We start from the raw sequence: 24,782 nt of genomic DNA on the forward strand, positions 1-24,782 counted from the left end.
CCTCCGCCCGACCCCGCTATAAAGCTTCCGCCGATTGGGCGAGCCGGAGGGCGGGCGGGGCAGGAGGCCCCTCTCACCGCACCGCCCCCCAGGGTTGCGTCAGCAGGCGGCCAGCGGGCAACCGGCGGCGGGCGGGGCCCGGCCTGCAGGGGGCGGTGGGAGCCCTGCGGCCCCTCCGCTACTGAAGTACGGCTTTAGTTGGGAGTTCAAGTGTCGAAAAATGTCCTGGCAAATCATAAACACTTCAAGAGTAACGCTGGAGGTTTCCTCCAGACGTAAATCTGGAGGTTTTTTAACTCTGGATTTTTTTTTTTTTGAAGAAAGCCGTCATCCCGAATGCTTGCTTCCCACCTCCAAGAGCTCCAAGATCATCTGGTCCAACCATCCCCCTACCACAATGTCACCCACTAAACCATGTCCCCAAGCTCCACGTCCAACCTTTCCTTGAACACCCCCAGGGACGGTGACTCCACCACCTCTCTGGGCAACCCGTCCCAATGCCCGACTGCTCTTTCTGAGAAGAAATGTCTCCTCATTTACAACCTGAACCTCCTCTGGCACAACTTGAGGCCACTCCCTCTAGTCCTATCACTAGTTACCTGTGAGAAGACGCCCATTTCTTCAGCTTTGCTCCCTCTCACTATCCACATGCAGCTGCCATGGTGTTCATTTTCCACCATCCCACGCCCGCATGCATCAGTGGTGTCTTTGGACAGCCATCGACCACAACAGGGCTCCCCAGGGGTCCATCAGTCTGATAGTTCCTTTGCCAGGCCTTGTTAGCAGTAGCTGCGATAACTTGCAGAGCATCACCAAATCCTCCATTCATAGTCTGTTTCATGAGAGTGCTGTAATGCACTGTTTTTGAATGTAGTACTAAAGAAGTTTTAAAATAGTTAGATTGAGATGCTGTTGCTAGTCCCTGTTATAATAAGGGAACAGGCATGATGGCTCTCTATGTGGTCTATACTTTGAAGAATCAGGAACAAAGATCTCACTTTTTAAGGCTTAAGATTTTACAGGAACTGTTCAGCTGGAAGGGACCTACAGAGATCATCTAGTCCAACTGCCTGACCACTTCAGGGCTAGCCAAAAGTTTAACTATGTCATTGAGGGCATTGTCCAAATGCCTCTTAAATACTGATAGGCATGGGGCATCAACCACCTTGCTAGGAAGCCTGTTCCAGTGTTTGACCACCCTCATTGTAAAGAAATTTTGTAAATATTGATATATTTGGAACCGAAAAAGTTAAAAGAAGATAACTGCTCTAGAGAAGTGGTTTGATTTGCAAAAGGAACATACTTTCCCATACATATCCCATTACAGAAAATCACTGTGAGTTCCATCTCAAGTAATTTTGAACAAGTAAAAGCTTATCTGGTTTTTACAGAAAGAGCATGACCGGAAACTTCTTTTTTTTTTCCCATATCCAAAGATAATTGAAGTTTGGGTTTATATGAAATATAATTTGTGTTCGGGTTCTCTTTGGACATATTACAATGATTATCAGTTTCCTTGCAGCAATAGGAAAAAAAAAAATCACATATAAAATGTATGGAACCTATTTTTAATTGAAAACCTTTAACTGAAACCTTAATAATACAAAATGGCCCTACAGCTTTTTGTGCATTTTGATTCCCCTTTTAAATAGTTGAGCGATCAAGACATCTGGCAAGAGTAACTCATTGTCTTGATTATGTGGAACTTGTTTGTTACAAGACCTTTGTAATAGGCTTCCTTTCAATTTCTGATGTGTCTCCCTCTTTATAGCTACACTTATATTTACCTACACAATTGTGCTTGTGCTGTTCCCTGCTGTTGCTGGGATATCTCTGATGCTTCTGGAAACTGTGCCCTTCACAGCATGCCAGACACATCTGTCAGTGGACAAATTTAGGCTCCTTTGTTTTTATGTTATCGACTAACATAAAGCCACGACAACAAAGAGTACCATGTCAAAGAGGGGTTTGTGCTTAAGGCAAAACTTTAATTTGCTTCATTGTAACTCTTACTTGTTGTTGATGTGTCTCAAAACCTTTAAGGGGTTTTGTACCTGTCTCCTAATAAGAGCAGTAATGTTGCACTACTAGAACAAGACTTAAGGGGTGTGTGGGACAAAAGTAACGTACCTCTTGCTAAACATAAGGAGTAGCTATCAGGGCACTGCAAGGGATGGCAGAGGGGGAGAAAAAGATGAAGTCTCAAACTAGATCAGTGTTGAAGACACTTGGAACAATGATAATTAATGACAGAATATTGCGTGACGAGATGAGTCACACCACAATCTCACATTTTATTAGAAGATACACCAAATAGGAGTGACAAATCAGACTGCATAAGTGACTACTTCTTTCTCTCCTATTTTCACCGTGTCACGCAGCAGGCTCAATGCTGTGCGTGTGCTGTATGATTTTCTGTGCACAACTGAAATATGTGCGGGCTGGTGTGATGTAGAAGACAATTTTGTAACCTCGCTCAGGATGCCTGATGAAGAAGAGATCTTGTCTGATATTTGGAAATACTTTCCATATTTTCTCATTGTCTGTGAGCCTGGCTATGATCTCTCTCTATATTAACTAGGGCACATAAGTAGTTCTATTTAGCTGGTTTTGATAGTCTATTTATAAAGACATTTGCTGTCATTTACTATCTTCGTTTCAGACATGGCATTGATAATACAAGAAGAATTCTTTTTTTTCCCAGGACCTTTTTAGCCAGCTAAGATCCAGCCGCAGTTCCACACAGAGGACACACTAGCGGAGGCAGCGGTAAGCCGTTCTGCCCCTGCTTAACAAAAGTCAGGACCGCGGGCAGGTTTTCGAGCCACACAGTACTCCTCCCTCCTGGTATGTAAGGGAGAAGACAGAGAAACCCCCTCGATCCGAGCTGCTTTTACTCAGCGTTTGCCCAAACGCGCAGCTTTCGGCCTCCCCCGGCCCGGCGGCCAGCGGGGGGCGCGCCCGTCCCGCTTTTGTCAGGGAGACCCGGCCCGAGCGTTGAGGAAAAAAAAAAAAAACAGAAATCAGGATTTTTAGGTACGTGGCTGCGCCCGGATGCTGCGGCTAGGTTTCGGACCTTTTCAGGCCTTTTCCCGTACCATGAGGGCCCAGACTGCGTGGAAAAACTCGGAGCCATCTCAAATGGCTGCCACTTGCCCGCTGCACTGCTTGGGCTGTTGGAGCTCCTCACATGTAACGGCTGCTCCCCAGACACTGTCTGTCCACTCAGGGTTGTTTTAGGAAGGGCTCCTGTTTAATTTTAGTTTTAGAAGTATGGTATCGAGTGGGGTGCGAATTTACTAGAACATTTTGTAATATTTAATGTGTGACGAAGCCAGGCACGGGTGTTGCTCTGATTTCTGGGGGAAGCCTGGAGCCGGCTGCTGTGGCAGCGGGAGCAGGCCGAGCTGCCAGGCAGCTCTTGCTCATAACATCTTCGAGCAGTACCAGTTTAGGCCAATCTTTATGCTAATAGCACAAATCAATCACTTTGAAATGGCTTTTGTGTGTGCATCCAGGGCTGCAGGCCTCTGCCTGGGCCTGCCTGGCTGTGCAGTGAGCATGGGCCGCAGCACACCCTGCCCTGCTCGATTACAGTCATCGTCCCTCCGGGAGCCTTTACAGAGGGAAGGATGTAAGTGCCTCTTACATGCACTCGTTTCTACGGGTAGTGGAAAGATTTACTAACTTGACTGTTAATCCGGGCTTTTGAGAACTGTTGTAACCTAAAATTTCAACTAGTTATGTGTTGGAACTTGCTTTAGGTCACAGAACACTGTTTTATGTCCACGTATTTCTGGCAACAGAAAGGTATTGTACAACATACTCTTTAAGCAAACAGGATATTAAGTAATTGGAAACTTGCAAAGAAACCTGCAGATAATACGGAGTCAGTTTTTGATGAGCATAAGGACAATTTGCTGCTCACTGAAAGTCTTTTTAATTTAACAGCAAGCCAGTGTGGATAAATGATCTTGCTGTGGATACTACACCTCTTACTGTGGAAGATGAGCAACAGATCACAACGACAAAGCTGACAACTATACATATAAGCTAGCTAAATTTTATAAGTGCAATGGAATACAGAATAGCATCTCTTCAACTTAGTTTTCACAACAGACGTATTTATTTTTGGCAACAAGCCAGAGAGTGTTGTGCTAACATAGCCTAATCTAGACCTGTAACACTGGATGGGAATTTGCCCTCATTGCTTCCTATATCCCAGTCATAATTTCTGGGTAAGCATCTTTTTGAAAGATGTTTAGAGTTCATGCTAACACTTTATAAGACAGAAAATCTGCTGTATCTTTGGATAAGTCATTCCAATAACTAATTAAATGCTTCTAGCCTGAATCTTTGTTTCATATTAAAATTACAATAAAGAGGAATGTAGTAACTACAGTATAGTAAGCTCCAGACATACCAGAAGTGAAGGATTCTGCAATAAGAACAAGGGACATGCATTTTCTTATGCTGTGAATCCCACAAACTAGTATTCTTCAGCACTACTGTTAGAGCAAGGCATTAATGGAGGATTGGGTCATCTGCTGCTGCATTGTGCTCTGAGCTTTTCAACATTCAAGTTCTTTGTGAATGTGTCTTCTCTTGAGAAACAGAATTACTGATGATATCAAATTTCACAGACAGGTGATCGCGAGTCAGCAAAGCACTCCTGCAGTGGGAAAGACTAAGCCAACAGTAGGCTGCGTTAGCAATAACGTATTGTGGGAACTGGTTATTCCCTTCTATTCTGCACTTATTGGGCCACAGCTGGAGTGTTATGCGTGGTTTCAGGCTGCCCCATATAAAAGGGATACTCACAATCTGGTTAAAGTCCAATGAAGGGCCATTACGATGGTCAGGGAGCTGGAACACCTAATATACAAGGAAAGGCTAGAAGTACTGGGCGTGGTTAGCTTGCAGAAGAGAAGGCTAACAGGGAAACTAACTGCAGTCTTCCATTACCTTATGGTTGTTACAGAAAACATGGATTTTCTCAGAAATGCACAACTAAAGGAAAAGAGTCAACAACTGCAAGAACAAGGGAAGTTCCAGTTGGACATTTATTTATTTATTTATTTATTGTACCGGGAGGGTGGTCAAACTTTAGAAGAGGGTCTGGAGAGGTCATTTCATCACTGTCTTTAGAGATTTTCAAAATCCAGCCAGGCTCTGAGCAACCTCATCTAACTTCAAAATCTGCCCTGCTTTGAGCAGGAAATTGAACTAGATGACCTCAGAAGTCCTAACCTGATTTTTTCTGGCATTATATGACAGAATTGAATGATAGAATAGAAACTATCTCAGGAATATCTCAGAATAGAATCTATCTCAAGATTATTTTGGAACTCCATTAAATTATAATTCTCTTTCCTGCATACACACCCATATGCCAAGACTGTTAGGGAGAACAGTTTAAGAATATAACAACAGCCATACTTATTCAGATGAATGGTCCATTTACCTTGGCTGGTTGGTTGGTTGTCTCCAACAGTCATATTTTCATGCAAAACTGTTATTTACTTTTCACAACAATCTAAGGTTGCTGAAGTGTATCTCATTCTACAAATGATTTTTTAATGTGTTAAATTAACATGCTGTATAAATCTATGCTTTTTTGGCAAGTGAACTTATCGATGGAATAAAGAACCTTGTTTATGCTGAAGGACTTGTACTTGACAACATAAGTATGGATGAGGGTGATGAAAAAAAATCAGGTAATTTCCTTTCTGCTATTTCACAGCATAATCAAGCATATAATGCTGAGAATCTGAATGTTTTAACAAGTTGGTCTGAAGTTTGTACACTACTAAGACTTAGAAATCCTATCATACAGTTTAGAGAAGTCATTTCTTACACATTTGCATTGAGGTTTTGATATCTTCTGTATGCTGGTTTCCATGATGTATTGGAGTGCTCCTTTCAAGTTAGTAATGCACACTGTAGTCGGAGATCTGACACACCAATCCCCGGACTGGCTAATCTGCATGAAGCACAAGTCAGGAGCTTGCAAAGGTGATACCGCTCATTTCCCTGACCTACTGTTAACTTTCTGCACACGCAGTCACTGGATACCAAGGCTGAAAAGTTTGAATAATACTTGCCAGGGCCACACAGCCCAGCAACTGAAATGGAGATGGCAATTCATATGTCTACCAGTGCTCTCTTTGATGTAACAGAATGCTTCTTGATATATGCTTCTTGGTAACAGAATGCTTCTTCTTGATTTGTTCCACAGGAAGATCATGTTTGATCTTCTATGACTCACCTTCTCTGGGCTAAGGTGTAGTTTATATTAATTACATGATCCAGTAGCTGAGCAAGAGACAGCTTTTATCATTTTCTGCAGAAGAAATCCACTGTATATTTGATGGCACTAAAATGTAAATAGATGCACCGGAATAGGCAGTAAACGTCTAATCTTGTCTATCCATTTGCTGTGATCAAAACATTATAAACATATCAGAATAGTTCACCTAGCAATATGACCTTTTTTATTTTTATTTTTTAATTTTTTTTGGTCTTTCATAGCTGAAGGTATCAGAAATTTGAGAAAGCTATGTTTATTGTACATGTGTCATTTGACAGCTGTAGGGGATGGAATAACCTACGTGTAAGATCAGTCTCTGATGAACTAAGTGAACTTGAAGAAATCCAACTAGCCAGTTACTGTATCTCAAGAGATGCTGTGGAAATTCTAAGGAAGAATATTAATAGTAACTTTAAAACTGAATATGTGCATTTTGAAAATCAAAACATATTTGTGTAAGAGAAGACAGAAGTGACAACTGAGCACAAGCATACAAGGATAAAACTGGAAACACTGGTTCACAAGGAGTTTCAGTTAGCAGGAATAAAATGCAGCAAGGAAAGTTTGTATAAAACTTTTACATAAATTCTAATTGTAAAGGTTATAGAAAAGAGGAAGATTAATGCATGGTTCTGTAAACAAACAAAATAGGAAAGCAAATAATTGGTGGAAAAAAATCAGTCCTGAAGCTTGAACGAAGGATTGCTGTGATCTTTTTTTGAGGATGATTACAATTAAGAGACCTTAAGGAGAAGCTCAGAGCAAACCAGGACAAGATGCTGAGAAATGGGAATGACAATATTTACTTTATACTCCAAGAGCTTGTGGCATTTTATTGGCAGTTGGCATCTTGAAATAAGAGGACCAAGCTAGAAACCTGAGCCACAGAGGAGGCAGATTCGGTTAAGGCCTAGAGAGAGCCAGATAAGGGCTCATGTCTGATGCTATGCTGAAAACCAAAGAGCTGTGCTCAGCACTGAGGCAGTCACGTTCCTAGAGCTATAACTGGGATATGTAGAGTTTTTCAGTGGAGAAAAGGAAAGGAGAAGAGAAGGAAAAAACAAGTCCATGAAGTCACAAAAATGAGCAAGTGATATTGCTCATAGTGTTCAGGACAAATCTGTACAAGTCTGATTTGACAGTGCTATGTAATTGAACTGCTGTCTTCACTGACTTGTTTTAGACCCTCATGCTATTCAGCTTTATTCTTGCAGTCTAAAGACTCTTTTGTTTTCTATGAAACAAGCAAACAAAAATATGCATAATTTAATTATTGTAATTAAAGGACTACTCCTCTTCTCCCCAGTGTGTTGTTTAGTCTTTTATCCCGGAGTGCCAAAGAGAGAGCACTTTGCAATGGCAGCCTTTTGCCCTCACTATATGTTGATGTAAATAAATACATAAATAATAAATAAAATAAATAAATACATACATACATACAGTGTAGAGCAATGGAAAATCAGGCACTAGAAACATGGAAGATTATGTTGTACAGAGAACTGGAACTTGTTTCATGTCTTGAGATCAGGAATAAGTGTCATTAACTGTAGTCCCTGGAAGAATCCTTTACTTTTGGTATGTAGCAGACAAGTTTATTTTAGTTACAGGGGACAAAAAGCAAGCAGCCAAAGAGGAAAGTTTTAACCACTTTCAAAAATGGGTAACCGAACCTTTGGAAGAGGAATCAAAAGTAATCAGAGCCTGTGGATAGTCTCAATCCTACTAGAAGAAAGGTAAAGAAAGATAAAATTCCAGTTATGCCAAACAAAGTGGAGTCAGTGGATAAGCCTTCATATTATTGTGCTGATTTCCTTACTAAAACAGCACATTTAGTACTTCCACACAACATTTTAAAAGCAAAAATTAACCAGCAGTGCCCTCCCCACTTTGCTATAAAGCAAAGGAGCCTAAGGTATATATAAAGCTGATTTTTCACAGTCCCTCAATTGCTCTCCCCAGTTTTTGTCCACAATATCTTGGATCATATTCCATTTTGTACGTGCTTGTATTAAGCACAGTAGCAGTGGCTGTAAACATGACCAATTTTAGGTTTGTTTTTACAGTCTATCCCTTTCCTTCCTAAAGGTCTGATGATTAACAAGCTGAGCTATAATGCTATTGCTACACATTCACAACTTAGGGATAAAACGATGCTGATGAGATACTTAAAATGTCAAAACATAGATATATAGAAAGCAGGAAACTGCACCCTACAGAAGATCATTGTTTGTTGTTACAATACCGTATAGTGTATGCTTTCAATGATTTACGAACGATCATTTAATCTGCCTTCCCAGCCCTCTGGACCTGAATTAGTCCCTTGATAGTTCTGATTAACTTGGCCCCCTTCACTCATATAATGCTGTTTTTGCTTGTAGATAAGCAGCTTTTGGTTCGTTGTATTTGGACGGTTTCCCACAAGTGGTATAAATGTGTCCTTAATGCTTCTTACAAGTTTTTTAATAAGATTAGAAGGATGATTGTAATATTTGTAGATTACTATCCAGTATACTGCTAATCCGTTATGGTGGTGAGGAAAGGGAAGTCCACGGCATGGATTTGAGCATAAATCTCAAACAGTAGCACTTGTTAACTTTCAGCAGCTTATGTATTTTATTGTGCTCATTGCTAATTAAAATTCTTACACAGAAAGCTTGCTTCACCCGAGGCTTGACCTGCCTCATATGATGCACTGAGGTGGCAGTTTCCTTGAATTACGGTAGTTTGGGCATGTGACAAGTATTCTCTGATCACCTTCCTTACTATGAGTCTCTAATAACTAGCTAGCACGCAAGAAGAGCATTAACTTCCTTATCGTGTTACTTTTGTTGTATGCAAACGTGCTGGGCTCCAGTGGAAGCAAAACAAGATTGGGCCTATTTCTAACGGTAGAGATTCCTCCACATACAGGAAGCAAGCCTTTAACTTTACTCCTCTGTATTTGCTTTCCTTTTTTCCTTTAACTTTACTCCTTTCTATTCCTTTTCCTTTCTTCCTCTGTGACTCTTCCTTATGGAACTGGGAAATAAGAATCAAGTTATTTTGTGGGACCTGCATCCACTCAAATTCTTTCAACATTGGGACCTCACAAAGTAGCTTGAGATTTGGATCAAGTTGTGCCACCTGCGTAAAGGAAGCAAATAACAAGACTGGGTTTGTCACTGTAAAACCTCAGAAGAAGTTCTCCAAAGTACAAAAATATAACAGAGAAAACAGGAAAAGGTTATTTGTTTTCAAGCCCATGAATATCCCAGTGTCCAGAGGGCAATCTCGTAGATCTGGAGATGCTTGCAGAAACCTAGTTACTTCTAGGCCTATCGCTGCTTCATAGCATATCAATGTCTCAGGAGCTCTACTCACCATCCCTTAGGTTCTCTACTCAAAATTACCCCCAAACACTTTCAACAGAAGGTTTGAACGCAGGAATGTGGAGCGCATCTAGCTTAGCACTGCTAGTAGCATTAGGCTCTTAGGGAAAACTCCAGTAGAAGCTCATGCATTGAGGGCAAGAGGGCAAGGCAGGTGCCCTGGATGCAGGGAGATTTTGTTCTGTACTTAAACCATGCCTAACGGCATATGGTCCTGCTACATGAAACACATTCCTAAGCTTAACTTCTATGAAGGTGATAATCACATCACCAACATCTCTCTCTTCTCTTTTACAAGAATAGGCTCTGTTTTCTTTTCATTTGTGAGAAAAGAGAGAGAAACCCTTCAGTCAGGTACTTGAATACTTGAATGTAAGACTCCAGCTTTTGGCCCTGCAAGTCCTCCCAGCCTTGGTTACTCAGTATGGCAAAATGAGAAATGAGAGTGGCACCTTAATTTCCACTAAAAGACACAGTCTGCAGTACCTCCTGTTTTCCTCTCTGCCAAAATCACTGTGAGAAAGGAAAAGAAACTTTAGTGCTAACATGAGTAAGTCGTTACCTTCTATTTGTTCCATAGGTGACTTAGCTGAAGTTAAAGATTTCCCTAAATCCCATATGCTGTAGTTTTGTAAGTAAAATTATGATACTTTGCAGAGTCATCTTTCTAGCTGTCCCCAGCATCTTTAGCTCAGCCCTGTCCACAGCTACAGCTGAAGATTTAAAAGGGAATCTACAAATTTATTTCACGGATAAGCCTAGAAAAGGCCTAACCAACCTCTGTTCTGAACATCACATTAGCAGATGAGAGTGAACATGCGTGACTGTTAGGAAGCAAATCTTTTCCAGCACTACATGGAAGGAAGTAAGGATGACTAGGAGGCTTTAGGACAAAGCCGAGTATTTCATTAAAGCCATGGCTTGGAAAGAGAGTCCATCTGTAACCTTGACTACTGTAGTATATTTGAAGACTCATAGGCACGCATATTCCCCAGCCTTGAGGGATTTTTCACTGGCAGATTTGCAAAAATATGACTCAACTGGACCAATGCTTATAAGCATTTACCTACAGTTAAGCTCCACTGATGTCACCACGAATTTTTCTTGGATCTTCAGTAGAGCCTGGGCTTCAGCGCTTCTTCGCTTCCTCTGGCTCTTGGATATGCACTGTCTCATCTTCTGCAGTGTACCAGATATAGTCTGTGCCTGGCACGGAACCACCCTTAAACTATTGTACCCATTCTGCTGAGCTGAAGAATAACCACTGCAAATTTTCAATAAAGATTAAGGAAAAATTTCGCCTTGAAAAGAATTGAATTACTGAGCTGCTTCTCTACAGAAATGATCAATGATTCTACTATTGCTAGATTAGGAAACACTCCTCAACATTAATCTCATTTCAAGTAGCAAACTTTTCATTTATGTTAAAATGAAGAAGTAGCAATTTGTTTTTAATTAAACCTGGCACTGAGTTTCCATTTGGAAGCCTGATCTGGCTCCTGAAAAAAAAAAATCACAATAGAATTTCGATCTGCACTTTAAAGGTAGAGCAAAGACAGCTTTGCACTTGAAAATATGAAGTGATGTTCACACATTCTCAACTGTAAGAGCAGATTCAATAGCCAGAAAGCTAGAATAAAGATGGAAGAAGAAAATGATTTTAAAACATCTCATCTCCTGCCCTAAATATAAAATAGTTTTCCCAACAGACTTTAGCAAAAGTGTTATGACAAAATAGTGAATTATTTGAATTGTACTCAAGCCAATAGCATTTTATTTAGCGAGGGTGCTGAGAAAACTACATTAACTTCAGGGTAGTGTGGGAAGCTGGAAAAATCAAGAGGTGTAGGGTTTTACTTTCTTAAAGGAATTTTCCAGAAGAAAGTACAAAATGTAAGCGAAGAAGATGGAGACTTGTGGCATTTTTTACTGTTCTTTGCTTAGCATGACTGGTGCTGTATATTTCTGTTTTATTTTGGTTTAGGAGCTCCAATGAAATGTATAAAATAGAGATGGACACAGACTCACATTTCCATCAGTGCACAACATGCGTGGGAATTTTGTTGATCCTGGTGTGAATATGAGCCAGTTAACAGTCATCTGATCCTGTACGCCAAATAAATTATGCGTCAGCCTGTTATATTTCTTAAGTACCACTGGGAGGCACTGTCTCTCTACAAATGCAGCTAGATTGGGGTTGCTTTATTAAGGAAACAAATGCATCTCAATTTCTTATAATGCATGTAATTATTGTCTTTTAATGGAACTGTCAGGTTGCTTATTCTCCCGTGTATATGAAACTATTAAAGTAAGAAGTCTTGTATTCTGAAAAGCCAATAATCAAAAAAACAGACAGCCAACTAGGTTGCCCTAGGACGAAGAGATACGTCTTAATTTGCTTTGTATGCAATTTTTCTTGTGATTGCTGGAACCAGCAAGGGTGCAGGTTGTTTTATATTTCTTTGTTTGCAATGTGTTGGCTACAAAAAGAAAAGGAAAAAAAGAAGGAAGAAAAAAGGCTACCATACATCTTACCTTTTATCCAACCTCTGTAAGTATTATATTGTTAAAACCTCATACCTTGTGGCAATTAGAGGCCCTTCTCCTTTAAAAGATTCATAATAGCTATAAATATCAACTGCAGGATGGAATTCAGCCTGTAAACAATGTGTGCTCCAGAAGGCAGATCTTTCCTGAGTGAACAGTTTTGAAAGATTGCTTGTTGCCCACAACAGCTCAAAACTGTGGTTTCCAACCCTCTCTTTCACCAACAGCTTTCAATCTGACTGAAGCAGCAAAGGCCAGGAAAACTTACAGGCTTTAGAGACCACTCTACATATTATGACCCTCTGAATACTTCACAAACTCTTCAGCTTTCACAACACAAATTGTAGTTGTCACCATGCCCTGCAAAGCTAACTTCTGGTCCCTTGGGACAGCACCGGCCCAGTGAGGAGTGGAATGGTGCAGAGCCAAGGCTGAGGAGCTGTTGTGGGACCGACAGTGGGTAAAGTGGAGGCAGAAAGAAGCGCAGCCATCACAGGAAGCAGGAACCTACGTGCCGGCATCCTCCGAAGTCCTCACAGGAAGGTCCAAGCATGTGGGTGGCCTCTCACAGTCTTTCTCAAGTGATTCTGCCATATATGCAGCATGCAAGGCTCAAATGAAAATAATGCTGACAAGCTCCTAGCATCTATGGACATAACACCAGCATAAGCAGGAAGTGTGAAGACTGGCAGATTCTACTGAAGGTATGAGGTATCTTTTGTCCTGCTTCTGTGGTTGCTACAGAGCAAGAAAAGTGCTGGTGGAGTGCTGTTTTTTTTAGGATGTGCAATACATCTAGTTATCTGAAGCATTAATAATAGTTACAGGCAGCTACGGGTATCAGCTACAATATTCTGATTGATCAGTCACAGCAAGGGAGGCAGGAAGGTCAGTATCCTGAAGGAGTAAGTGACTGGCTTACTGTGAGCTATACACGCTTTGCCTTCTGAAGACTGAACATGTGTTAGAAACATTCCCTGGTGAAGGGACAGAACGAGTATCTGGTTAGCTCTGCTTCAGTGAGTCTGTAGATGCCTCAGTAGTTGCACAGAGTGAGGCCTTGAGACTGTGGCTAGACTTGCCCAAAACTTAGCTTTTTACACTCTGAAACATGAAAGATCTCCCCCTGATTTGGAATGGCAACTTCAGCTAGTGTCACCCCCCTGGATTTCTCTGGTTGTCTTGCTTTGTTATTATTTTCTCCAGAAGCATAACGAAGCTGACTTGCCTCTTGAGGACTCCCCAGCATGGCCGTGGCCCTGAGGGCTGGCATTGCGCGCAGCGTCCTGGCAGTGGCCCAGAGCACTCAGACACCCCTGGCTCCTGACCCCAGAGCTGGCAGCCGAAAAACTCAGTGTCTACTTTTGGCACCCAGTCCTGCCGCGGGGAGACTGGAAGTCTTGAGAGCCCCTGCTTGAACACGAGAGCCTGAAGCTGTCCGTGCTGCCACACGCTGTGTTACAGGCCGGGGGTTACGGAGAAGGACACCTCAAGTCCTGGGGACCGCCCGAACAGCAGGCATTGGTGCTCTGCGTGTTCTGTAAACATGGGGCGAACATGCGTGGGGCCGCCACCAACCTGCCAATAGTCATCCCCTGTCCACAGACTAATTTGATCTCTCAAGCCCTGAATCAGGTCTATACAAGTGGGAGCAAGATTTATGAAGAGCTGCTCTCTGAGGTGCTGCGTCTCTCCTCCCACAGCTTCCATAGCAGCACCCTCACCCTCCATCCTGACACTGGGCAGAGCCAGGTGCCGTTTGCTCCTTCCCCTTTCCCAGCAGGGATGGGAATGAGAGAAGCAATGCCCTATTGCTGCCAGGATGGAGCCTGAGGTGCTGAGTTGCCACTGCTCTGGTCTAGCTCCTGTCAGGAGGGCCGAGCAATGGACCTTCCTCGCTCTCTGCAGAAGCTCTCGTCAGCTGCTGTAGCCCAGAAGTGGGGCTGGGAAGCAAACAACAACCAACTAGAGGGATTTCCTCTGACTATTTTCTTAAGTGTCCTCTTCTGCAAACCACCTTTCTGTTCAGAAACTGTAAACTTTGGGGCTTCAGCTCCCTCCAGCCCAACTTATCTTAACCTTTGCCAGAGCTGGCCAGAGCTTTAGACCTTAGAAACACAAACTCCTGAGCAGATCTCTACATGAATCATCAGAAAAACAGGCAAGTTTTTAAAGGTAATATGACTGTGATTTGAGAAAAGTTAGCTGGAACCAAACTATTTCCAAAGAATATGTTGTCTTTGACAGGTCAGCATTTTCCAGTGACATTACATTTTGTCCTAAAATTCCTGAACAGCTCCAGTCAGGTCTTTGCTTTGGTTCAGTGACAGGAATTAGATCATCATCTACTCCTGCCAGACAGCACATACGGTTTTGTAAAAGGACCTTTCTCAAGCTGTGAGAAGGTTTTGCAAAGGGTCTTGCCACTACTTAAAATTGCCGTTTGCATTTCAAATTTCCCTTTCTTGAAGGGAAAATCACAGGATGCTGAGGAAGAGGAACACCAAAGGCATACAGTTATAGTGAGATCATTTGTTCAAATGCAACAAACTGCAAGTGTCAATGACATTTTTGGACAGGAAGTTAGGATGATTATCTTGAGCCAAATATCAAGAAATCAAGGTGTTTACACACTTACAACCCTATTCTGCAAATGTAAAAGCAACATCTCTGGATGTGTGTCTTGGAGGTCTCTTCCAACCCAGATGATTCTGTGTGTCTTGGTTGAAGGCAAATAGGTGCAGTAAGGTAGGAATAGAAAGACTTAGTAGGCATTTACTGAAGCTCACCTCCCATTCTGTGATTAAGCTGACATGTCCCCAAATATTAAGCAAACACCTGCAATACTGCTAAGCGGGATCTTCAGCAGGAACATCTCTCTTTGAATATTTAGAATCTGTGTGCAGTATTACCTGTTTGACTTACCACACTACATGTCCTGTTCTCGGCTACATTTATTTCTATTCCACTACTGCAACTCTTAATCATATGGTACAGACTACATCCAGTTTCCTAACCCTAAGTCCTTTGTTTCGAAGGCTAAGGATTTTGATGATAGAGCAAGGGAGTGCCTTAGGATTTTATTTTATTTTTTCTGTATTTAATTTTTTAACCATTTTAAACTGTGGTACAATGCACATTATTTTAATGCTGCAGTCCTTAGTAGTGAGATTACCACCAAGACCATGCACATGGAAGTTCTCAGGTTTTGTGGGTTTGCACCGAGTAGAGTCTCAGAGTGATGCAAAATAGCCTGTGTGCAATACTGCTGAATCATCCTCAATAATTTTCTTGCCTGCAAAAAGACTGGTATACTAAAATTTTAAGATTTGAATCCTTCGAATTTCAGATGATTGGTAAATTCAGATTCAAATTTCACGATCCAAATAGGTCTCAGTAATGCTTGGTTCAAGACAAATCAAAACTTAATGGGACTTGCTTTTCAAGGCTACTCCTGATTTTCTTCCTTGCTGAAGAAATAAGAAGTACATGAGACTGGGAGAGGCAAAACGTTCTGGTAATATCAAACAAGCGTTTGCTACCATCAAACTTCACCTGTTAACCAACTAAATTTGTCTTCAAAGCGAGACTCAGTGCATACTTAGCCAAAATACAGGCTCAGCCCAAAAACTTTTCAGTTCACTCTTCATCAACACTAAACACAGTGACAGCTGCAGAAGTCCACTGTACGCTAAGGAAGCTTGTTAAAATAAGCATACTTTGCGTTTCTTGAGACAATAAACAAACAGAATAGCAATCGCTCCTAGACTGGTTTAGTGACACTGAGGACTCTAGGCAAGTTGAGCTGAAAATACATTTACTGACCTTAAAGTGGGCTTCCCTGAAGAGTGGGTAAATGGGATTACTTTTCCTTGCCTGTAAGGTCCTGGGCAGTGGCACAACTCCTATTGGATTTGGCATTTCCAGGCCCACCTCTTAATGATAACTAAAGGAAGCAACTGAGAATGAGGATTTTCTTTCTCTGGCCTTTTGTACAGAGATGCATGATTTGTTCTGAGCTTTACAGTTATACTTGGGCCTCTCTGCCCAGCTCTGAGATACGGGATTTGCCACAGACTCCTTTACGGGTCACTTAGGAGCTTCTAGAGTACATAGCATGTGAAGAGCTTATTGCTTAAGTTTTGTGGGACTAATGCAAATAAAACTGTTTGAATAATAACCTTATCTCTTGAACTCAATAAACCCAGAGGACTTTTAGACCAGTTATAATGGTGCACAAGCCAGAAGTATTATTAAAACTGATTCATCTCAGGGCCGTTTTAGCCTGAAAAACTCGCAGCTGGTTTATGTCAAAGTTACTGTGGCTGCAACATCCTGATGAAACCAATTTAAACCTCCTTTATTAATTTTTCTACTGTGTTGTAGCTGTCATCAGTGTACGGACCCAGTGCTAACCTCAAGGATATCTTCAAAAACTAAAAGTAAGCTCAAGCTCGTAGATTTGGTTAAAGAGTCAAAAAAAAAAAAACAAAAAAAAAAACCTGTGAAACATCAGGGGCTTTCTAGAACATCTCAATGTAAAATCTGAGGATTGCCATAGAAACAAGTGCATTTTTTTAATAATTGAAAAAGAAACTTATGAATTAAAGCAGTGAGTTAAATAATTCAGAAGATGAGTATGGATGACTGCTTTACTCTGAAGCAGCAAGCTTATTCTATTTATAGCATAGTTTCCATTTTTTCTCCTTCTTTCTCCGTGTGTTTTAATAATTTACATATTCATTAATAAACTATTAAGTGAGGTCAGTAAGCCCACTGCCCTGCTCTATGCCATCATGTGAAAAAATTGAGTTTAAGAGACTTGCGTCTGAGATAGATGAAGAGGGCATACAGAAAAGATGATCACTTCGAGGGCAGAGGTAATGATGCTGACATGTCAGTCCCGTGACTGATTTATCAAGTGCAGTGAGAAGACACGATTGCATGACTGACAGGTTCATTTGAGAGTCTGGGATGACGCTACATAATTATCCTTCTGTCCAGAAATACACGGGCAAGTTGCATGTTGATGCAATTAAACAGATTGAAGAAGGGAGTATTTCACTGGAAGAAAGTGCAGTGGCAGTGCAGAGAATCCCATCTGCATTAGGCAATGCATCGCTGGGTGCATGACCTCAGCTGAAAGTAGGGCATGGACAGAATCTCTCTTCACGTTTGAAAGGAGCACATAAAGACAAACAGTTATGGCCAGGTATTCAGACAAGCGAGAAGGCAGTAGCACAGTCCCAAAGGCAATGGCAAGGGCTCTGGAATAGAAAATAAAGAGATACGTGTTTTGGAGGCAAAATATCATTATAATGTATGTTCCCTTGATACCATTGAATGTCATATCGGTGCTGGTGAAATCACTGATAGGTATCCATGAGCAATTTGGTCTCCACAGCCATTTTAAGCTTTTCACTGCTAGTCATTCAAACTCCCTTCAGCAACAGTTTTAGCTCTCATCAGCCAAAATGTGGAAAAAGCAAATGCTACTTAGTGAAAAAACCAAGGAGCTCCAAACTCTAACATATGCAGCACGTGCCACCAGATGAGATATAGAGAGGTGAGCAGGCAAGACAGTATATGGCATAGTGTTAGGAAAAAAACTGTCTAAGAGGAGTCTCTTTGTGGACAAAAATGAACCACTGACTGTAATGTATATAATCTAAGGAAGCAAAATTTTGGGGAGCAGCAAGTGTTCAGTAGCTGTTGATTAAATATATATATATATATGTATGTATAAATAAGACATCTTAATGAAAAAATGTCTAAACGGGGCAACTATAAGAATAAGTGTTTGCAGTTAACATGAATACTACTTATAGGCCAGAAATCAAAGGCTCAGAATGTATAGAATTTGAAAACAACAACATACTCCATCCTAAGTCCAGATTAGTCAGTTGACATGATTTAATATCAGATGAATGGAAGATATTTGAATTAAGAAGACAGTTTTCAAATATCTGAGGCTGCACTGAAAGGAGGAAAACGGAAAATAATAAAAAATCTGGCAGGTTAAATGTAAATGCATGGGAAGGCAGGTTGGAAAAGAATTTGAGGAATAGCTTGAAAAAGACATAAAATGTCATCATAAATTCTTTTTCAAACAGATGAGGAATGAAAAGTCAGCCAAAAAGTTTGCAGGGCAATAGATGGCCAAGCATAAAAGGGAGTACTCAGAGAACATAAGGTCATAACAGAAAGGGTAAACATTTTTTTTTTCTTTTTTTTTTTTTCTGTAGCTGCGCTCTCTTTGGAGACTTTAGGAATATTTCTCCATCAGACTCCTTTTTCGCAGTGGCTGTATCTGAGGATGCGTCACTGACTGAATTGTCAGTGCAAGTGGAACCATCACCAAAGTGAATAGGAACAAATCACTATACCCAGATGTTGTTCAGAGCAGAACTGTAAAGGAACACAAGTCTGAAATAACTGAACTATTAACTGCTGAGTATAACTTCTTGTTTAAGACCACCTCGACACCAAGCGAATGGAATTTGATATGTTTGTCAGAAATAAGAAATCAAAACCATTGAAAACGCGAGGTAAACCAGTAAAAAGAGGGACAGAAAATATAATCAGTGAGATGGAAAAGGGGTTAAAAAGTGAAGTGGCAAAATTTGCTGATGGTACTATATTGTTCAGGGTAATCAAAATGAAAGTTGACTCTGAAGATTTGCAGATCCTTATGCTAAGGGAATAATAAAGCAACAAATGAAACTGAATGCATAAATGTAAAGTAATGCCTGTGGGAGAAACGATCCTATATACATGTTAGACTTGGAAATGGTTTCTATCACTCAGGAGAGAGATTTTGAAAGGTCACTCTTTAATAATGATCAATTAAGCTGCTAAAATGCTGAGGATTTTTTGGAAAAGGGCATTGTATGAATCCATAGTGGACCCAAAACGTGAATACTGAGCACTTCCAGTACCCTCATCTCAAAATGTTTATTGTAAAAACAGAAAGATAAAGAGAAGGTCAACAAGGATTGTCGAAATTAAAAGCTAACTTCCCTGAGGAGAAAGGCACACAGCCCACAAAAACCAAACAATGGAGGGATTCTGTGACAGACTTCAGTTAACCAACGAGTAGTAACGGAAAGGTAAGAGGCAATTGTCCATGGTGTTTTTTAATATAAGACCTATGGATATCAAATAGACCTAGCAGGGTACACATTCAAAAGAAATAGCAAAGAGATACTACACATAATGCACCACCACAAGTTCTTAAATCCTTGAGCTGAGTATGTACCAGGGAAGCATTGCTAGATGCTTGCCCTGTTCTTCGACTGGTTCTGCTCCTGGTCACTGCCAGGAAAGCATTCCCATCCTGAGCGTGACTGGGGCTCCTGCTCTGGCTGTGGTGAAAGAAAGCAAAATGGTCACGTCAGGTGAAACAGCACCGTCTTGAATGGCACGCTGCTCCAGGTAGTGAGATGAATAGGGAGAGACGAAGGTCTTGGCAAATGGGAAAAGGACAAAATATTGTATTGGTTGACTGCGTGGGTACCTCCCTACCTCCATTTGACTTCGTCAGGTAAAGCAGAGTAAGATCGCTGGCTGGGTACTGAGCCATTATCTACCATTGGCTGAAAATAGCATTTCTCTCTTTCTGTCCATTGGTTCTCCAGCTGTTTTTTCAACTATTACTTCTGTTGAAGGAGACCTGCTCCTTGAGTGAATGATGAGTTCACGGAGCAGAATGAAGAACATCTGAAATGATACATCATGGAATTGATATATTCTCAGCTTTACCCTGAAGCCTTAGGAGAAAGATGTTATTCTCACACCATAAGAAAAATTAATTTCAGTCCTCTTCTTTCCATGTTTTGAGTTTATTTGTTAAAGGCTCTTATCATGTCAGCAAAATATACAAAGACCTGGAATTGAACCACTGTAGCAACAGCTTCCCAAGAAAGCTGGGGATAAACAGATAAGTTTAGTTTCTGTTGAACTTCAAGCAGAAGTCACTCTGGTTAAACACATATCTCCATAGAGAAAACATCCCTTTTAAGGCAGAACCATATTAGATTACAGGGTATGTGACACCATTTTTCCACATTCCAGTTTTACATTCACACAAGCTCTTCCTTACAGATGTGACATTTTGCCTGACACTTACTGCATGTCATGCACTGGCCTGAAGGCAGTAGGTGAAAGTGACATGGCATTTAACTAAAATGTTCCCAACAGCATCGTCATGATCCACAATCACACGAAAATCTCTACCGTTTATTTGTAGTGGCTTGCTTAAAGATCTGTACCCAGCCCAAGGGCATAAAGCAGTGACCTAAAGTCTTAAATAGCATTCCACTTGAAATAAAATAAAACAAAGGAAATATGCCACAGTAATAATATTTGAAAGATCTGCTGAATGGTAAAATAAACACTGCCTCTATTTATCTGGCTATCAATCCATGGAGAACACTAAGTAATTTGTAATGCTGGAATGGGGAGGCTCGTGAGCATCTTTGGGATCACTTAGCTCTCATACATGAAAACATAGTGGGAAGACGCAAGATCAAAAGCGTGTCTTTTTTAAGTTGGCGTTACAGCCAACACTGAGTAAATAATAATTTCCCTTTCCTTTTCCCAGCGGTCATCAATCTTATTTACCTCAGGAATCCCAGCTATGCTTGATTTTAATTTAATATCCGAAACAATCCTGTAATGTGCACTAAGAAAGCATTTTTGTATATTTGCATATTTAAAAAAGGAATTTACAAATAAAGCTGGACTGGTTTAAACAACTGCATTTTGAAGTGGGCATGATGCCGCGTAAGTGGCAGTGGGAGGCCGGGTGTGGATTAGAGCAGACGTGATGGATGGGCTCGGGAACCAGGCACAGAAGTCCCCTTGCTTTGTGCCATGCCAAGGAGCACCAGGCAGTGGGTGGAGAGGTGCGCTTCACCTGGTGCTTGGGTGCAGGATACGGCCCGCTGTTCTCCCAGAGTATGCGCCTGATCCCACCACCAAGTCAGGCCTAGCATTTGGTCAAGTCTGGGCTCAAACACGGTCCTATGGAGGACACAGACACAGACATGATTTGGGGGGATTTTCTGCCTAACCTCCTTCCATTCTCAGCACTGGGCCATATTTGTAGCTGCCCAGTAATCAGGCATCGAGGCGCTGGTTCTTTTGCACAAGAAGAATGGAAGAAGAGGCCACTGCTGTTCATAACAACTACCTGTGCAGGAGCACAAATTCGGATCAGAATTATACAGCTGTCCTTTCATTTTATGTGCCCTTATGCTGCATTAACCACACGCTCCCACATTTCCAGCAAATAAGGCAGGAGTGCTCCAGGCACTCTCCATCATGATAAGCCTGCCTCACTTGCCACACTGAACATTGAACAGAAAAGCTGCTGGGCAAGGCAATAGGTAAAACTCTCAAAGATTCAGTGCAGCGCTTAGCAGCAATGAAAATATAAATCCACGATATATAAATAGAAACACTGCCTATAATCTGGCAGAAAGAATGTTAGAATGATCTCAAGTTGACAGCAGTATGCAAACATGAAAAATATGCACAAGGATTAATATTAATGGACTAGCATGAGGGGAAAAAGCGCCTAGTGCCTGAGCACACGCATTCTGGGGTTACAGAAAGGCTAACCGTGCAAATGGCCCAGTTCTCAGAGGGAAGCTGCATGAGGATCTCCAAACGTTTCCCTCTCCCCATTTTTTCTCCATGAGCAAAAGATAGAAGATGACCCAGAAACAAAGGATAATGTACTTAGCATGGAAATCCTAACGCAATCAACGCTTTCTGTAAATTCAGTGGGCTTGTGATGAAGTCTTTATATATCCAGAGTGGGGAAAAGACACAGGAATGACTGGGAGAAATGTTTGGAAAGGTGGCTTAGTTATCTGTTTGGGGGAGTTAAAGCAATGGTAAGAAAGTTGTTACGAGCTGGGGGCAACGGCACTGCTCAGCATCTTGACTTCTTTACATTTCGCGTCTCCTCAGGCTTCTCATTAGAACCGTATCATTGGTCTGAAACAGTAGGAGTCAGCAGGATAAATGTACTGTAAGAAACACATTTTCATCCAACAGTTCAAAAGCCTCAGTAAAAATGGCAAAGCTTAATCTGTCCGCTGTGGGCTGTAGCAGCAGACAGCATGGGTGGGGCCTCACTGCAAGTCTTGGCTGTGTGTTTTTTTTAGGGAGCTTGAATAAAGATATTTATTCTTGGAAGAAAATAGGTCAATTATTTTCTATGGCAACTGGAAAATAAACACACAAACTGGCAGCAAAACATCCATCCCCTGTTTAAAAAAAAAAAAAAAAAAAAGACCAACTAAAAGGTTACTTTGTAATATTCATTGCTAAACTATTTATTCAGTTAAATTCCGTGTTGGCTTTCTCCAGCCATACCGAGCCGAGTCTGCAGCACTGGGAGCTGATGGGATGAAGCTGAAGCCAAGCCTCAGCCCGACCCAGACCACCGCTGTCAGCAAGGGGGAGGAATTTCACCTGGACGCTCACGCAGACTGGGAACGTGAATCCAGGGCACTGCCTCACTTCTAGCAGGACATGTGGGTGCATCATTTGTGTATACATTAACCTTATAGCCAAGATGACAAAACTTACAAATTGGGCATCTTAAAAGACATCAGTACTACCGGGTTGCTGGGCTCAGAGGGAAGGTACCTATTTGCTTTCTTCCCTCGTCTCTGCAGAAGCCAGCACTACTTTCAGCAGGGCAGCCAGCCTGCAGTTCACTCACTTCTCTTAAGCTTTCTGCAGATCGGTTCCTTCTTCCAAAAGTCAGAGGGCTGCCTCAGAGGGAGGACCAGAGAAACACAAAAGGGCTTCCTGGCTCCTTGCAGAAGAAATCTGACTGCCTTCCCCACCATCCTTCCTCCCTTGAACAAGAGGCAGCCTTAGCCTCTTCCAGCCTATTTAGGACTCCCAGTTGTACATCTCCCTGTCTGCCTCTCTCGCTCTTCATTGGCAGTGGGTGATCTGCCAAGCAATTAACATTTAGAAACGGCAGGTAACATATACCATTATGATCTATACTTGTCAACCGAGGCTCTTATTTCTGGTATAAATTTGGAGTAGCTCAATGGATCTGAGTTGCAGGATTCACTTCAAACTTAGAGCCAATTGATGTCAGTTGGTAGCCAATTGATTAAACTTTACAGCAGCACAGCCAACGTGGGAAGGCAGCCTACGTTCTTCCTGGGAGAGAGGGAGTGCTCAAGAGTTATCAGACTTACTTCAAAATGATGGGATCAAAATGGAAAACTATAAACTGGTTTTATAAAGTAACAGCATCTTTGAATACCATGAAATAGGGAAAGGAGTAATAAGGTAAGGAGTAAGTAGTAAGCACAGCACTTAAAGGTGAAAATATAAAAAGTCTTTAAAATATCTGCACATTCCCTACGAGTGGGCAGGAAAACAAGCTACTGCTGTTAGCAACATGCTTTGATCTAAGCAGCTGTTCAGAAGTCCTGAACCTAGACCTCCTAGGACTGCCAATTGGGAAGAAAACAGCAATGGATTCAATCACAGATCTTTTACGCAACTTGACTTACAGGAATGTACAAATCCTGCTTCTTTGACTACAGAAAATAATCAAACAACCTGACAGCTTCTTCACTTACCCCTTCAAGACTTTCTGCCAGAACCTTAGTCCAAGAGCCACCCCTCCAGCTTCCCACAAGCCTACAGAGCAGAGCTGCTCAGGCTGCCGAAGCTGCTTTTTCTCTCTCTTTCAGTGTGGTCTCACTCCTCCTCTCCCTGAGCCATATCTCACATGTGCACACACACATGTGCACACACACACAAGTGCACACACACAGAGGAACATGTGTGCGCACACGCAGACACACACTTTTTCAGGAGCCTCATGCAGCCAAAGTATCTCTGCTCAGAGCATTCAAATTCCTGAGCAGCTATGTCTCGCTTTCATTTTGTGCTGAGTATCTAAGAATTTAAGAGTCATGGGGCCAGAAAGAAAGCAAAAAATACAACCTTGATCCAGAGGCTGTAGTGTTAGGGGTCCTCAGCCCTGAAAGTGGGCACATATGGGCTCTAGTTCCGGCTTCCTCAAACAATTTTTCTTTCATCCAATAACCGTGAACTGCGAACTGCATCCTTTCCTGGAAATGGATTCCTCTCTTTCTCATCCGAGTGCTGTAAGGAGGGGGGCAACCCCCTTGCTTGCTCTAAGTGAAGGGGCACGATTCCTCCTCGGGTTCCTGGCGGGGCCTGGCATCTCTGCCCTCTCCGAAGATGTGGTGCACCAGGCCTCCTTTGGGCACACTTTTCAGATAAGGCCTATGAAGGACCACAGGTGAAGAGGCATGAAGAGCTAGATAACAACAGAGCTGAATTCCCAGATTAGGTTGCTTCCGAATATGTATGGTATCTACGTTTAGGTGTCTAAATTCAGATCTCTAAGTACTTTTAAGATTAAATACTTTGGGGCAGCAGGCTTTCTGGAGCTCCTCCTTAAAATTCCTGTCTATATGCAGCACAGCTAAAGTTTAGCCAGTTTGCATCATGCCTTTGGTTCTGATATTCTTTTTCTGTCA

At 41.7% G+C, this 24,782-nt stretch overlaps 1 long non-coding RNA gene across 2 annotated transcripts; it reads left to right on the forward strand.

The window, feature by feature from the left end:
• The first annotated feature begins 7 nt into the window (after positions 1-7).
• On the forward strand, positions 8-4,492 carry LOC106029540 (uncharacterized). 2 transcript variants are annotated; one of them, XR_001203267.3, is made up of 3 exons: positions 8-186; positions 2,705-2,847; positions 3,952-4,492. It is a non-coding gene; the product is annotated as an uncharacterized lncRNA (long non-coding RNA). The 2 variants fall into 2 exon arrangements; XR_010830228.1 differs by lacking the exon at positions 3,952-4,492 and having other exon boundaries at positions 2,705-3,036.
• Positions 4,493-24,782: the final 20,290 nt, after the last annotated feature.

This window comes from Anser cygnoides, chromosome 3 (genome assembly GCF_040182565.1).
Source record: "Anser cygnoides isolate HZ-2024a breed goose chromosome 3, Taihu_goose_T2T_genome, whole genome shotgun sequence".
Lineage (NCBI taxonomy): Eukaryota > Metazoa > Chordata > Aves > Anseriformes > Anatidae > Anser > Anser cygnoides.